The sequence below is a fragment of the Trachinotus anak genome, unplaced genomic scaffold (genome assembly GCF_046630095.1).
Source record: "Trachinotus anak isolate AG129_WGS33_773 ecotype Australia unplaced genomic scaffold, CSIRO_AGI_Tana_v1 ptg000009l, whole genome shotgun sequence".
NCBI lineage: Eukaryota > Metazoa > Chordata > Actinopteri > Carangiformes > Carangidae > Trachinotus > Trachinotus anak.
The window spans coordinates 2,729,839-2,745,643 of NW_027273860.1; the positions used below are offsets into that span (position 1 = coordinate 2,729,839).

Genomic DNA, 15,805 nt, shown 5'->3' on the forward strand with positions numbered 1-15,805 from the left:
GAGCTACTGCATGTGGTCTGTGTGGCCAGTGGTTTCCTACAGAGCAACTTCCTTGTACCCGTCCGTATCTTTACATGTTTGCAGCTCTGCTGGTTAATCACATGTTTATTTCACACATTCTAAAACCATAATGATATTTTCCTATAAAGATGTAACACTGCACTATACAGTTTATGCCTTTATTTATACAGAGCGGTGTAGGACAAGAACACAGTTAATATGAAATTAGTTTGAAAAAAGCCTTTTTTCAGAATTCTCAGACATATGACACAGTATTTATCAGTGCATGAAGTTTGCTTAGTTGCTATGGAAATGGGTGTGAAGACACAAACTCACATGTGACAGATGAACAAACTTTAACCACTGATGACTGGAGTGATATGACTAAAATGAATAAATGAATTTATGTTAAATACAAATTTAATTTTAAGGATTTGTACAAGAACGTGGTGGGTTTAACTCTCTTTACTTTTCAGATGTAACATAAAGACCAAAGCGACCAAAGCTTTTTTTTTCAGGGGAATAAACTCTCTCTACTAATGATAATATCCGAGATCTCATCATAAATAACATGATGGGTTTGAGCTGAAGTAGCAGTGATGTTCAGACCAGCTTCTCATTTTCTCACAGTAATGATAACACAACAAGTGTCATGATCAGAATCAGAATTTAAAAAAACAAAACACTTCAACCGCAACATCAGCTGAATGCTCAGTAGTGATGCAGTTGCTCGAAGCAGCTTCAGAGAATCAGACAGAGATCTCTGTTTTGCTTTTAGTTCAGTTTGTTTATGTGGCATTCACAGTTCGAACTGACTCAGCTCTTCCTGACTTTGAGGTAGGTTGTACTTGTTTGTCCCAAGCCCACCACAGCTACATGTATTACTGTAGATGACATTGGTAGCTTTATATGCTCATACAGTTTGGTGTAAATGTGGAAAACGTTTTGGTTTCTGGCCCCGCTGATGCGCAAGACATTCTTTTGAAATGATTATGTGATATTGTATATTTTTTCTTCTTCTGTGTAGTTTTTTGCAACCCCATGAGCACGATATCTCAGTAAAACCCTGAGGGAATCTCTTCAAATTTGACACAAATATTCACTTGGATTTAAATTTATCAGATTTGGTGGTCAAAGGTCAAAGGTCAATGCGAGCTCACAAAACATTTTGGCGTTGTAAATGCAATGTTTGGGGAACGAGTTGAGGGAATTCCTACTAATGCTGCACATTCACTTGAACTGAAGGATGAACACATTAGAATGTGGTGGTTAAAGGTCAAAGGTCAAGGTCACCATGTTCTCACAAAACATGTTTTTATACTCAAATTTGCCACAAACATCCACTTGGAGGCAAAGATGGACTGATTAGATTCTGGTCGTCAAAGGTCACTGGGATCACACCAGACATGTTTTTGGCCCTGACTCAAGAATTCACACGCTAAGTAACTCCAATTGGATTGGTTATCAGAGGTAAACAACCTCCAGGTGGTAATTCTAGTCATTTAATTGTTTTCACATGAATAACATACAACTGTTATAAAAGAGACAGAAGCTGTTAGGAGTGAGCAGCCAGAGCTTCTGTTGTGATGTTCTACCGGGCAAATCTGAGAGAGCGTCTTCAGATATATGGAGTTACAGCAACTTTTGGCAACTGAAGGGCAGGTTTGACAGTGTGCACAAAGCGGCTCGAGCCCATAACGAGGCTGTACACAAACCTCTGCCATCAGGAAGAAGACTCATGGTGCCAAAGTGCAAATCAAAGTGATTGAAGCTATTGTTTGTTTGTTCCAGCCTCAATCAAGCTGCTGGATCTTAGTGTAACAGAGCAAAGAGCAACATAAACACAATCACTCAGCACTTTAATTCTTTCTTAGAGTTTCTTTTTAAACATCGTGTTGTCTCTTTTATGTTTCTAAGATGTTTTTTTATGTGAAGCAGCTGTCAACCATAGTGTTAAACGCTTCTTATGTTTCTATAATGCTTTTATTTAAATCAATTGACCCCATAGCACCGTGCTTAAGACAAATATCCCCTCAGGGAAAAAAAAGTTTACTTTACTTTACTGATACATAAACTTTCACATAGAGATACACTTAGACCTACATACTGTATACTTCAAATCATGAAATAGAAGCAGATACGAGCCTGTGAAGGGGAGAAAGATGAAGCTGAAATCTTATACAAAGACCAACTCCATACATCCTGAACAGGATTATATTAAATAATCCACACACAAAGAGAATTAAAGAGTGAAATACCAAAGGCTGGATTTAATTTGACTGCAGCTGTCATCAGTAGCTTGATATAGTGCATTACATCTACTGACTTGAACCTGTTTAGCTCACTTTGTTGTCACAGCCACAGAGTTCACTCCTCCACAGAGTCAGTGCTTCATTTGTACCTTTTTGGTACAATCTCTGTTGACAGTCATGGTATGAATGTCAACTGGAAAAAAATGGCTGCTGAATCATTTTGACGCCCAGTATGAGAAAGAGACAGATGATTGACATGATGATGTGTGAGGCAGTTAGAATAGAAGCTTTTAATTTATCAGTGAGGAGGCTTTCAAATGTCTGATCTGACATGTTGACTTATGTGTTTATTCTGCCCCAACTATTGATTTTATTTATTAATTCATGTAAAAAAAAAAAAAAAAAAGGTGAGTGATGAGTTTGATTGGACAACAAGATTATTTAATACATGTCACAAAAGTCACCCTGTGCTTTTCAAAATTAAATGCACAGTTTAAGCAAAAACAGGAAGTTATTTAGTATTAATGTTCAGGTTTGAAAGCAGAAACTTTACCTAGTTTATTGAGAAATAACATAAACTCTTCAGTTCTTTTGCGGAGACTTGAAATATTTTAATGCAGACCTCCTGTCTCTTGGTCTCCCCCTGCAGGTAGGAATAAGGACTGCTGACATTTTTGAGGTGGTTTACAGAATCAGTAAAACCATTTATTAACTACAAATTCATCCACATGTATCTTGTGGAAGAAGTTAAAACATAAGACTTGTGACAAATCTGAGATCGTTGTGACAGAAAGAAAATGTTCATCTAAGACATATAGGCCTGTTTGTTTGTTCTTACATGTGTGCATTGTTCAGGGTCAGACAGGATATTTTTGTTTTGCAGAATTTTCGCCAATTTTCATGCCATAACTTTTAAGGTTTTTATGTTTTTGTTCTCCACAGGCTGGAAGAACGTCTGATGCAGTGTTTAGATCCTCAGCAACACTGAAACCAGACTGATGAAAGTTTTTGAAGGTTTGCAACACACAAACAAAATCTACACAATACACACCACTGGTCAGTGTAACAAAGCAACACCATGACTACACAGTAGGTCAGTGTTTATCACAACTTTGTCGCCATCAAGTGGGGGAAGAGAAAAGCTTCAGCCAAATTTGACCAAAGAAAAAAAAAAAAAAAAACTTCATGAGGAAATGACACTTAACTGACCAACTCTACCAACTGGGCGAAGCAGGAAACTGCCCTTGGACCACAGAGCCACAAATGCACAGAAGATTCCTCTTTACAAAAAAACAAAACAAAAAAAAAAAATAGTGAAAATAATTTTACAAAACACAATCAATACACGGCAAATACATGTACCATAACTACAATTTAACTACATTATATACAATAAGCATAATGGCACCATCAATCTCCATGAACTATTTCAATTGTCATGGTCCAGTTTGAGCAGCTTCTTTTTCGGAGGGTAAGAATGAACTTTGAATCTTTCTTTTAAAAAATATTGATTTGTTCCTAAAATTTTTGTCCAATTATACATTTTGTTGATTTTTAGCACAAACATAAGTAACTACAAACCCATCAAAGCAGACTAATCAACTGTTAACTTTTTATTTAATGAATTTAAAAGCTATGAAAAACCTTGGACACATAACTAAATCAGTACTTCTCCTTGTAGGGTTTGTTTTTTTTTCACCTCAAAAGAGATATTAAATAATAATCTTAATAATAATCTGCATAGAACTGTAGATATCATTTTAAAGAGGTTTATAGATGCAGTCTGTAGGAGCAGCTTCAAACCATGATTTCACAACTTAAATGCAAAAAAGCCTAATTTTCCTTGTGTTTTTCTCAGATTTTAATAGGATGCTAATAGAAAAACAAGATATCATATATTTGGATTCTTACAGTCTGAACATGTTTTAATCTGTCTTTTCTTAAATTCAGATAAATGCAAATTATAGATGATACTTTTGATCTTACAGCATGTAGAAACAAGTGTTAATGTGAAGCACCCGCCTTTTTAAACGTAACAATTTGGGTTAAAAAACACTGCTTCCTCTTTCTTGTTGCTGCATCTGTCCTGTCACCATGACGATGTGCTCCTGTCAATTCTCCAAAAAAGTGTTCACATACAGTGCTATTGTTGTGGCATAAAAAAGGCTCAAATCATGCTGTAGCAATAATGATTGAACCATTATCAGATGATCATTTACGACGGACGGTTTGAAGGGGCGTATTTATTTAATATCAGTATCAGTAACTGACAGATGTTCCACCCTGATCACAACCATAGATAATCAAAGTGAAATGATGTTTAAATTTATATCGCTGCAGATAATTGCTAAAAAAATGCATTATCTTTCTTTCTGATGATTCTGAGAGAGCTTCATCATTCTGTTTATGAAAAAGGACCAACTTGAAGACGTTGAGTAGAGCCTCAAACTGTCAGTGCAACCTGCAGGCATTTGCGTGAAAGTATCATCATTGATATGTCATTAAAAACCCATATTAACAAATCCTAGTGGCAAAGTGTAATTTTACCTGCAGACAACAGATAACACAGTAAAGAATTTAGTGGTTAAATAGATGAAACCAACAATGATTAAAATATGAAATATGAAATGTGCTGAAGATGATGAAACCAAACTCAGATTTTTTAATGATAATCAAGACTGTGAACCTGTGAACTAATGAAGAGCAACAAAAACATGTTTTAAAACAGGCCGTCTTCAGCCATCATGGATTCTGGATCCAGTTAGGCCTTTAGTGCAGCTCTACATATTGTATGATTGGTTATGTCAGACATTGATGAGTCCCTTCACTAACAAAGGTTGGAAAGAGTCTCACACCCGTAATAACCAGCCTACAATAGCAATGGCAACTTTATCACCTGCATTTTTGAACACAGTTCACATGCACCAATGCCTTTTACCAGTGGTGGAAGATGAACTTGGTTTCTGGTCTGTACAAGATATGTGTTTTATATGATTATATGATATTATGCATTTTGTTTATTTAATAAATATTTATTCCTCTGTGCCAGTGGCAGCTGTGGCTGAAGGCGTCATGTTTTCAGGTTTTCTCTCCGTCCTGTTCTCGTGAACGCTGTATCTCAGGAACGCCTTCAGGGAATCTCTTCAAATTTGGTACAAATGTCCACTTAGATTCAAAGATGAGCTGATTAGACTTTGGTGGTCAAAGGTAAAAAGTACCAATGTTTTTGTTGCAGTGGTTGAGGACGTGTTCAGATCATTTACTAAAGTAAAAGTATTGATACCACACCAAGGTCAGTGTGACCTCACCAAACACATTTTTGGCCATAACTCAAGAATTCATGAGCTAATTATGACACAAATTTCACACAAATGGACAAGGATAGAAAAAAATGATAAAGTGATGAAGTGATGACATTTTATATCACAATTAGTTGATTAATTTATTAGTGGATCATCAGAAAACCAATAAGCAACTGTTTGACTTAATCATTTTAAACAGAAATACAGTTTCTCCAATGTGATGATTTTCTCCTTTTCCCTGTTTTATGTCAGTGACTCTTTGAATCTTTGGGTTTTGCACAAGAGTCATAAAAACATCACCTTGGAAATTCCTCTCTATTTTTACTCTGACATTTTATAGACTTAATAATTTCTCATTTAATTGATTAATAAGGAATAAATAAAACATGAGTCAGTTTTTAAATGCATTTGACATGATTTATTTTTGGTTCTCTCTCTCTTTTGTTAGTTACAGTCAATTTTAGAAAATAATAGCTGTAAAAGATTACATGAAGCGTTTTAAAAAGATATTTTCATGAACAGAGCAAATAGTAAATCAGAAAATGTAGAGAGTAGCTCCTTTGCTGCGACGTTTTGTTTATGCTTCAGCGTCTTCATCCAGGACTTCAAATGTGTATTTTTTCAAAACCCAAAAGCTTCAGGACAATCTATTTCTTTCTGTGGAGGAATATTGAAAAGAAAAAAACAGTTAATGAAATTTATTGCACACTTATTAATTTGGTTTACTTTTATGTATGGAGCATCCTCACAGAGCCATTAGCATGGCTGCAGATTTGTTGAAGGCTGAATCTCACCTTCAGTATCATTTTTTTGAGCCATTTTGCGTTCGGACTGATGCACAGCCAGCCACCACCCTCAGGTTTAACCCTGGAAAACAGGAAACAGAGGATTTTAGACAATTAGACATTTTCATTATCTGACAATCATTTGGCTGATGCTCTTTTTAAAAGTACCTCCAGTGAAACTTAAGCCATATGGTGCCATATTGGATCAGAGTACAGCTTTATTTTCCTCCTTTGTTGTTATCAAAATCTTAAGATTTAGTTATCAAGCATTTATCTTTTTCAAGATGTCCAGGTGCAGGGTCAGCATAATCTGAGTAATGAGGTATTTCCTCACAGTTTTTCAGCAGATTAAATGATCATAGAATCATAGTATTTGTGTTGATATGTTTAAATTATGCTGTGCTTACCAGAAGGCATGTGTCTCGCATGGCGATCCTGCCGTCTGTTCATAACATTCAGCGATTTTCCCAGGTACCTGAGAGGTGTTACTCTCATAGCAGCAAGGAGAAGCTACGTCTACACACATGTCAAGAAAAAGATAGAGATGCTGTCAATATTCAGAAATAACATTAGTTGATTTTTACTTATCAAAAAGAAACACAGTTTCACACTGAAAGGTAGCCAAACAAGTGAAGTCATAGGTTCTTCAAACAAACTGGCTCTCCATCGTAATCATAGTATGATAGAAGTCTTTCTTTTCTCTTGTTCTCTGTTTTTAATTATAATAATAATAATAATAATAATAATAATAATAGACACAGTTATGCCAGGTAAGTCGTAGTAAATGTGATAAATAATAATAATTTTAAGATAAGATACAAAAACAAAATAATAGAAAATAAAGCAACAAACTGTGAAACAATATAATAAATTGTGGAAAAAGGCTTATGTGTAAAAATATGTCTAAAGAAGGTACATAACAGTTAATTCCCATATGTACATGGACAGAAAGTTACAGTCTTAATACAAACCGTCCTCAGTGCTGAGCTGCAGTGGAGGAAATTTAGCAACTAAAGTGACTAAAACTGAAAGATCCCCACTCATTTTCTCTCTGTTGACTATTAATACTTTCCTATTCTAGATTTAAAACAGTGCAAGCACAATAAATAAAAATAATAAAATAACAATAATTGTTTGTGTAGGAGCATGAGATGCAACTCAAGTAACTGACATAAAATTGCAAAATAAAAAAGTAAATAAAATATTTTAAGCAAAAGGATGCAATGAAACGATAAAATATATGAAGAAGAGCTGTACCTGCAGATGCAAGGAAGAGCGTCACAACACCCATGGTGAGCAGAAAAATCCAGCGGCCGGCAGGCGTCCACATCTTCAGTCGCTGCACAGCACAAAAACTGACTCCTGGTGTGCTTCGTCGTTCAGTTAATGACTGCTTGACTCGCCACAGTCAGACGATGAGCGAACCTGAGAGGTGTGATCTTATATACTCCAGCTTCACGGAAAAAGAAGAACCACCGGCGTCATAGTCAGTTCTTGTGGCTTTAAGTTGATTATTCTGAAGGGTGATGTACAGATAAATTTACGCACTTGGAGTGACACACACCCAGAGGGTTGTGCAGTTTGATGATCCTGTCCTTATATGTTCAGGGTTGTTGTCTATCTCGTGTCAGGGTTCAGCCTCTTCTGCAAAAAGTTAAACAGTGTGAAGAACGACACTTTTTATATGGACTCACCACCTAAATGTACTGATATTTTAGACAGTGTGTTCCCAACAGTGTGTGTTTGTCCCTTTTCTCTTTCAACATGTCAATGCCCCTGTGCACAAATCCAGCTCCATAAAGAAATGCTTTTCCCAGTTTGGTGTGGAAGACTTGACTGGTTTGCACTGAACCTGACTATGAACCTTCTAGTCTAGTACTGTACTTAAGCACAGTCCTGAGGTCCTTGCAGTTTACTTTGTATTTCCATTTTCTGCTACTTTATATTTGCACTCCACTGCAGTTCAGACACTTTGTACTTTTTACCACCACATTTATTCATTATCATAAGTGTAGAATCAGTTGATCCTCAGCAGGAGCGTCACAAACGACCCAGCAGTCATTAAAATCAGCCTCATCTTCACCAGCTGTGACCTAAGAGAAAACGTACACGTTCATTCATTCATCAATAATCATAATCCAACATATGGTTGTAGTCCCCCTTTTGGCCACTTGGAGTACTGCATATGAAATTCTTAGTTGGTGGCCATATTAGTTGGTTGTGAGTGACATTGTCATAGTTTTTCCAACCTGAACAACAACACAGGTGGTTTTTTTTTCCAACCCTCTGTCATGACTGAGTGTCACCTGAAATAGCGCTCCTACAGGAACATTGTTGTCATGGTAACAATAATAACAACGAATGGTGATGGATAATAGAAACAACATAAACTGCTACTTTCACATGGGAGTCGAACACCACTCTCCTGTGTTTTGTTTACTCATCCATCCACCCCAACCTCCTCCTGACGTGGACTTTGTCGCTCTATAAACTACGTCACCGCACTTTTCCCTTTGCTCCTGTCATCATGAATACGGCCACTAGATGTCGCCTAGCAACAAAACCTAACTATGGGTCATAATAACCTGCTGACAGACGACCTGTGACCTCGTTTTTTACAGGAGTTCAGTCTTGTTTTCCCTTATATGGAAGTTAATCTTTCCCTATATTGTCAGTTGGTTGTGTTTGTTATTATCTTATTTGTTTCTTTCAGTACTTCTCCTTGTAGGGTTTGTTTTTTTTCACTTCAAAAATCAACAAAATATTATTATAATTATGAGATATTAAATAATCTTGTGCATAGAACTGTAGATATCATTTGAAAGAGGTTTATAGATGCAGTCTGTAGGAGCAGCTTCAAACCATGATTTCACAACTTAAATGCAAAAAAGCCTAATTTTCCTTGTGTTTTTCTCAGATTTTAATAGGATGCTAATACAAAAACAAGATATCATATATTTGGATTCTTACAGTCTGAACATGTTTTAATCTGGCAGCTGTGGCTGAAGGCGTCATGTTTTCTGTCCTGTTCTCGTGAATGCTGTATCTCGGGAACGCCTTCAGGGAATCTCTTCAAATTTGGTACAAATGTCCACTTAGATTCAAAGATGAGCTGATTAGACTTTGGTGGTCAAAGGTAAAAAGTACCAATGTTTTTGTTGCAGTGGTTGAGGACGTGTTCAGATCATTTACTTAAGTAAAAGTATTGATACCACACCAAGGTCAGTGTGACCTCACCTAACACATTTTTGGCCATAACTCAAGAATTCATGAGCTAATTATGACACAAATTTCACACAAATGGACAAGGGTAGAAAAAAATGATAAAGTGATAAAGTGATGACATTTTATATCACAATTAGTTGATTAATTTATTAGTGGATCATCAGAAAACCAATAAGCAACTGTTTGACTTAATCATTTTAAACAGAAATACAGTTTCTCCAATGTGATGATTTTCTCCTTTTCCCTGTTTTATGTCAGTGACTCTTTGAATCTTTGGGTTTTGCACAAGAGTCATAAAAACATCACCTTGGAAATTCCTCTCTATTTTTACTCTGACATTTTATAGACTTAATAATTTCTCATTTAATTGATTAATAAGGAATAAATAAAACATGAGTCAGTTTTTAAATGCATTTGACATGATTTATTTTTGGTTCTCTCTCTCTTTTGTTAGTTACAGTCAATTTTAGAAAATAATAGCTGTAAAAGATTACATGAAGCGTTTTAAAAAGATATTTTCATGAACAGAGCAAATAGTAAATCAGAAAATGTAGAGAGTAGCTCCTTTGCTGCGACGTTTTGTTTATGCTTCAGCGTCTTCATCCAGGACTTCAAATGTGTATTTTTTCAAAACCCAAAAGCTTCAGGACAATCTATTTCTTTCTGTGGAGGAATATTGAAAAGAAAAAAAAAGTTAATGAAATTTATTGCACACTTTTGGTTTACTTTTATGTATGGAGCATCCTCACAGAGCCGTTAGCATGGCTGCAGATTTGTTGAAGGCTGAATCTCACCTCCGATATCTTTTTTTTGAGCCATTTTGCTTTCGGACTGATGCACAGCCAGCCACCACCCTTAGGTTTAACCCTGGAAAACAGGAAACAGAGGATTTTAGACAATTAGACATTTTCATTATCTGACAATCATTTGGCTGATGCTCTTTTTAAAAGTACCTCCAGTGAAACTTAAGCCACATGGTGCCATATTGGATCAGAGTACAACTTTATTTTCCTCCTTTGTTGTTATCAAAATCTTAAGAATTAGTTATCAAGCATTTGTCTTTTCCAAGATGTCCAGGTACAGGGTCAGCATAATCTGAGTAATGAGGTATTTCCTCACAGTTTTTCAGCAGATTAAATGATCATAGAATCATAGTATTTGTGTGGATATGTTTAAATTATGCTGTGCTTACCAGAAGGCATGTGTCCTGCATTGCGATCCTGCCTTCTGTTCATAACATTCAGCGATTTTCCCAGGTACCTGAGAGGTGTCACTCTCATAGCAGCAGGGATAAGCTACGTCTACACACATGTCAAGAAAAAGAGAGAGATGCTGTCAATATTCAGAAATAACATTAGTTGATTTTTACTTATCAAAAAGAAACACAGTTTCACACTGAAAGGTAGCCAGACAAGTGAAGTCATAGGTTCTTCAAACAAACTGGCTCTCCATCATAATCATAGTATGATAGAAGTCTTTCTTTTCTCTTGTTCTCTGTTTTTAATTATAATAATAATAATAATAATAATAATAGACACAGTTATGCCAGGTAAGTCGTAGTAAATGTGATAAATAATAATAATTTTAAGATAAGATACAAAAACAAAATAATAGAAAATAAAGCAACAAACTGTGAAACAATATAATAAATTGTGGAAAAAGGCTTATGTGTAAAAATATGTCTAAAGAAGGTACATAACAGTTAATTCCCATATGTACACAGACAGAAAGTTACAGTCTTAATACAAACCGTCCTCAGTGCTGAGCTGCAGTGGAGGAAATTTAGCAACTAAAGTGACTAAAACTGAAAGATCCCCACTCATTTTCTCTCTGTTGACTATTAATACTTTCCTATTCTAGATTTAAAACAGTGCAAGCACAATAAATAAAAATAATAAAATAACAATAATTGTTTGTGTAGGAGCATGAGATGCAACTCAAGTAACTGACATAAAATTGCAAAATAAAAAAGTAAATAAAATATTTTAAGCAAAAGGATGCAATGAAACGATAAAATATATGAAGAAGAGCTGTACCTGCAGATGCAAGGAAGAGCGTCACAACACCCATGGTGAGCAGAAAAATCCAGCGGCCGGCAGGCGTCCACATCTTCAGTCGCTGCACAGCACAAAAACTGACTCCTGGTGTGCTTCGTCGTTCAGTTAATGACTGCTTGACTCGCCACAGTCAGACGATGAGCGAACCTGAGAGGTGTGATCTTATATACTCCAGCTTCACGGAAAAAGAAGAACCACCGGCGTCATAGTCAGTTCTTGTGGCTTTAAGTTGATTATTCTGAAGGGTGATGTACAGATAAATTTACGCACTTGGAGTGACACACACCCAGAGGGTTGTGCAGTTTGATGATCCTGTCCTTATATGTTCAGGGTTGTTGTCTATCTCGTGTCAGGGTTCAGCCTCTTCTGCAAAAAGTTAAACAGTGTGAAGAACGACACTTTTTATATGGACTCACCACCTAAATGTACTGATATTTTAGACAGTGTGTTCCCAACAGTGTGTGTTTGTCCCTTTTCTCTTTCAACATGTCAATGCCCCTGTGCACAAATCCAGCTCCATAAAGAAATGCTTTTCCCAGTTTGGTGTGGAAGACTTGACTGGTTTGCACTGAACCTGACTATGAACCTTCTAGTCTAGTACTGTACTTAAGCACAGTCCTGAGGTCCTTGCAGTTTACTTTGTATTTCCATTTTCTGCTACTTTATATTTGCACTCCACTGCAGTTCAGACACTTTGTACTTTTTACCACCACATTTATTCATTATCATAAGTGTAGAATCAGTTGATCCTCAGCAGGAGCGTCACAAACGACCCAGCAGTCATTAAAATCAGCCTCATCTTCACCAGCTGCGACCTAAGAGAAAACGTACACATTCATTCATCCATCAATAATCATAATCCAACATATGGTTGTAGTCCCCCTTTTGGCCACTTGGAGTACTGCATATGAAATTCTTAGTTGGTGGCCATATTAGTTGGTTGTGAGTGACATTGTCATAGTTTTTCCAACCTGAACAACCACACAGGTGGTTTTTTTTTCCAACCCTCTGTCATGACTGAGTGTCACCTGAAATAGCGCTCCTACAGGAACTTGGTTGTCATGGCTACAACAATAACCACTGGCTTGATTAGGTTTAGGAAAAGATGGTGATTTGGGTTAAAATAAGTACTTCCTCAACATTAGACGATCTTTGTTGTCATGGTAAAAACAATAACAACGAACGGTGATGGATAATAGAAACAACATAAACTGCTACTTTCACATGGGAATCGAACACCGCTCTCCTATTATTTATTTTATTTTTATTTTTCTTACCTCCCATGATTTTCACTGAATTCTTTACAGCTTGGTTTGTGAGACATGACACACTGAGTCAGAACAGAAATCCCCATTCATGCAATGATTCCCCTCCCACTGTCCAGCCAGACAAAACAACACACTGCATTAAAACAAATGAGTCAGTTTTATTTTAATTCATTTCTTTATTTACGATTTATTCACAGATCTATCAGGGTTTATTTTTGGTCAAAGGTTCAAAACAGAGAACTCTGCCATTACTGTATTAACATTTTTACAAAATACAGCCACAAAAACAGCTTTTAAAGCCATATAAAATTAAATACAAAAATAATTTAAACTTTAAATAGATATGAATGTAAAAGGAATAAATAGTAAACTAGCAGAAAATGCTCCAAGTGGTTGCTTTGCCGGGGCGATCTTGTCATGCCTCATGAGCTTTATCTATCGACACAACTGGAGGGCACTTTAGTTTTCCCTGTGAAGAGGAGAGAGAGAAGGTTAAAAGAAGACAGGAAAATACCTGATAATTAGTTCTAATGATAAATTGAAATGTTTATTTATTGCTCCATCTAGTATTTGTCTGCCCACCCAACCAACCAGTGGGAGTCACTGTGACGTGAACCTCCACCAGCTTCCCACTTACAAACGTGGGTCAGTGCTGTGCCTCAATCAGAAATTAGTTTCTGTTTCTTCATTTATTTCATTTACCACTCAAGGTGAGTAATGGAAACGTTTTCTTTAAAAGTCCAGATGATCTCATAATGGAGAGCGTGGTAGTGTGTGTTAATGTCATGATGCCTAACGATGAATAGGAGCCACTTTTGTACTGAGTAGTTTTAACAGATAAAGACCAGAATTTACATTTACTTTTGTTCTTATCGAGTTCTGTGGTACAAGTTAAAACACAAAAGTAACATGAGCAAAATCTGTGGAAATTATCAAAAGAAAGAAATCTAGACTTTGCTGAACAAACTCATCTGGACATGCTTTGTGTGACTGATGGGGAAAATGTTTTAATGGCTGACTCTCACCTCGTTTATCAAATCTTGAAGCCACTGAGAATTTGGACTGATGCACCTCTGACGCTTATTGTTTATAACCCTAGAAACAGGAAAGAGAGACACAAAACAATCAGATATATAGATCAGCTGAATGTTTTTTTGCTTTTGAATTAATTCTGTATTTGTAGACATCTTAGTTTCTTCTTCTTGTTCTTAATGAGATCATAAGCGTTGGGAATCATGCAAACATTTATTATTTAACAGATTTCAAATTAGACCCAAATGAGGCTCAAGAATCTATTTTCCTCTATCAGGATGAAGCCCACAGAGGCAAAATTAGACAAGAGAAACACTGTAGAGAGGTGGCCACAGATCGCGGCGTGCTTACAGGAAGGCGTGGTGGTCGCAGTCCTCTCGTGGTTTCTGTTCGAAGCACGCCTTGATCCTGTGGATTTTCTGAGAGCTGACGTTGTGACAGCAGGGTAAACTTACAAAATCATAGGAGTCCACTGCAAAATCAGACAACACACACACGAGAGAGAGAGGGAGGGAGAGAGAGGGATACTGTCATTATTCAGCATTACATCACCACCTCTTTCATCATCAGTATAGTAAGAATGAGCTGTTACACTGGGAGGTACCCATGAAATATGATCACCCAAAGACACACTGTTGCCAAAGTTACTCTTTCCCTGAAACACTGCTAGTTACTTAAATTAAACTGAGGATGTATTTCTATTATATTTTGCTTTAGTGCAGAAATATATTAGATTTAAAAACCACCTGGCTGAAGCTCCTTTGGCGTGGCAGCTTATTGAGTTGAGGAAAAACGCTCACATAATCAAAATGTCTGCAGGTCTTGAAAAGTTTTAACAAGCTTTGAGTTAAGTTTATTTATAAAAAGCATCAGAAGACATTAAAAAGTCTTAGATTTCATTTACAAAAGTCTGTGTTTTAGATGTGTTTGTTATAAAATGTAAAGCTTAAAGGTTTTTGTCTCTGATTTCAGCATAGACGTCTGATCTCATGTTAAATTTATATATGATCTCAGTTACTTAGTTGTTAATTCATTCATCGTGATATAAATGTCTAAAATTAAAGCACTTGGTAAATCATTCTGGGGCTTTGACATCTCTGCTGTTTTTTATTGAAATCTTTCCTCCCATTGTGTCAGTATGATCATGAAATAGGTATTAAATTGAACGCTATGTGGTATTAAACAGCCTTAAAAGGTCTTAAACAGACATTGGTGAATACTGCAGAAACTCTGTATAATGCTTCTGCAATAGTTACCATTTTCTAAAATCATGAGATTCATATTGAACCTCATAATGTGTTAAAGTTATAATCCTTAAGATTTTCATTATATCAAACTCCATATATGATTTTGATTAGATTTTTTTGAATACCTATTTAGTGTATTTGTCTCCTGTAATTGCCCCTTTGTTCAGGCTGCAGGGAATAATTATTTTCATTATTTTTATTTATTAAACTCTTAACTTAATGATTGTATCCATATCATGTCATGAAATATAGAGAAGTTATTTGTTTTGCCTGACCAATTGTCAAAAATAGTCAGTTTACAATCATGTGAAACAAACATTTAAGAAACAGCAGCCAACAAACTTTTTTGCTTGAAAAATGACCGCGGTGATTAAAAGATGACAAAAATAGATAAACATTAATATTCTGTCACTTGACAAATTGATGAATTGATCATCATTTTAATCTCTACTCTCTGTAATCTCTACTAGCTGTTCCTCTTTTCCACGTGGGATTCCAATTCCAGATGCGCACATTTCCCATGAAGCAGAAGTTCAGTGTTACCTTGTGCTACAGAGAGGAACATCACAGCAGCGAGGGTGAGCAGAAAGATCAAGCGGCCGACGGAGAGAGGCGTCCACATCTTCAAATGCTGCAC

General features: G+C 36.2%; 1 long non-coding RNA gene across 1 annotated transcript in view; it reads left to right on the forward strand.

Moving 5' to 3' along the window:
• LOC139625024 (uncharacterized) overlaps positions 1-15,777 on the forward strand; it is a 31,557-nt gene extending 15,780 nt beyond the window's left edge. Inside the window, exons 3-4 of the long non-coding RNA XR_011691820.1 lie at positions 3,195-3,266; positions 15,639-15,777. This is a non-coding gene — a long non-coding RNA (uncharacterized lncRNA). The remainder of the gene's footprint in view (positions 1-3,194; positions 3,267-15,638) is intronic.
• Positions 15,778-15,805: the final 28 nt, after the last annotated feature.